Source organism: Eutrema salsugineum, unplaced genomic scaffold (genome assembly GCF_000478725.1).
Source record: "Eutrema salsugineum unplaced genomic scaffold, Eutsalg1_0 scaffold_10, whole genome shotgun sequence".
NCBI lineage: Eukaryota > Viridiplantae > Streptophyta > Magnoliopsida > Brassicales > Brassicaceae > Eutrema > Eutrema salsugineum.
In genome coordinates, this window is record NW_006256908.1 from 228,914 (window position 1) to 229,835 (window position 922).

The following is a 922-nucleotide window of genomic DNA, read 5'->3' on the forward strand; positions in this document are numbered from 1 at the left end:
CATAAGCCCCGGTTTAAGTGTCGTCAAACGTGGTGTCCTAACTTATATATCTTGGCATGAATGCTCGTCTCAGCTGGGCGGGAAAAGCCATATAAACAGTGCAACATATGCGGAGAGATGTCATCGTGGACTCAAAGCCAAAGGAGATATGCTATTGCGATACATATACTAACGGAAAGCCCCAAGTGTGCTCTCTGGCGTGTCCAAGGGTCTAAAGCCCATGGGTGCGGTTTACAAGGCCAAAATTTTGAGTTTTAGACCCTCTTCCGGGCCCTTTTCTAAAACATAAGCCCCGGTTTAAGTGTCGTCAAACGTGGTGTCCTAACTTATATATCTTGGCATGAATGCTCGTCGCAGCTGGGTGGAAAAGCCATATAAAAAGTGCAACACACGCGAAGAGATTTCATTGCGGACTCAAAGCCAAAGCATATATGCTATTGCTATACATATACTAACGGAAAGCCCCAAGTGTGCTCTCTGGCGTGTCCAAGGGTCTAAAGACCATGGGTGCGGTTTAAAAGGCCAAAATTTTGAGTTTTAGACCCTCTTCCGGGCCCTTTTCTAAAACATAAGCCCGGGTTTAAGTGTCGTCAAACGTGGTGTCCTAACTTATATATCTTGGCATGAATGCTCGTCGCAGCTGGGCGGAAAAGCCATATAAACAGTGCAACACATGAAAAGAGATTCATTGCGGACTCAAAGGCAAAGGATATGTGCTATTGCGATACATATACTATCGGGTGCAATCATACCAGCACTAATGCATCGGATCCCATCAGAACTCTGCAGTTAAGCGTGCTTGGGCGAGAGTAATACTAGGATGGGTGGCCTCCCGGGAAGTCCTCGTGTTTCACCCCTTTTTTGTTTCTCTTGATTCTTTTTTTTTTAGGTCTTTTCATTGAAATACAAGGCATCTTCGAAC

The 922-nt window shown here is 45.2% G+C and overlaps 1 non-coding gene across 1 annotated transcript; it reads left to right on the top strand.

The window, feature by feature from the left end:
• Window positions 1-738: 738 nt before the first annotated feature.
• On the top strand, window positions 739-857 carry LOC112081796. The gene has a single exon (XR_002896717.1). It is a non-coding gene; the product is annotated as a 5S ribosomal RNA (ribosomal RNA).
• The last annotated feature ends 65 nt before the right edge of the window (window positions 858-922 follow it).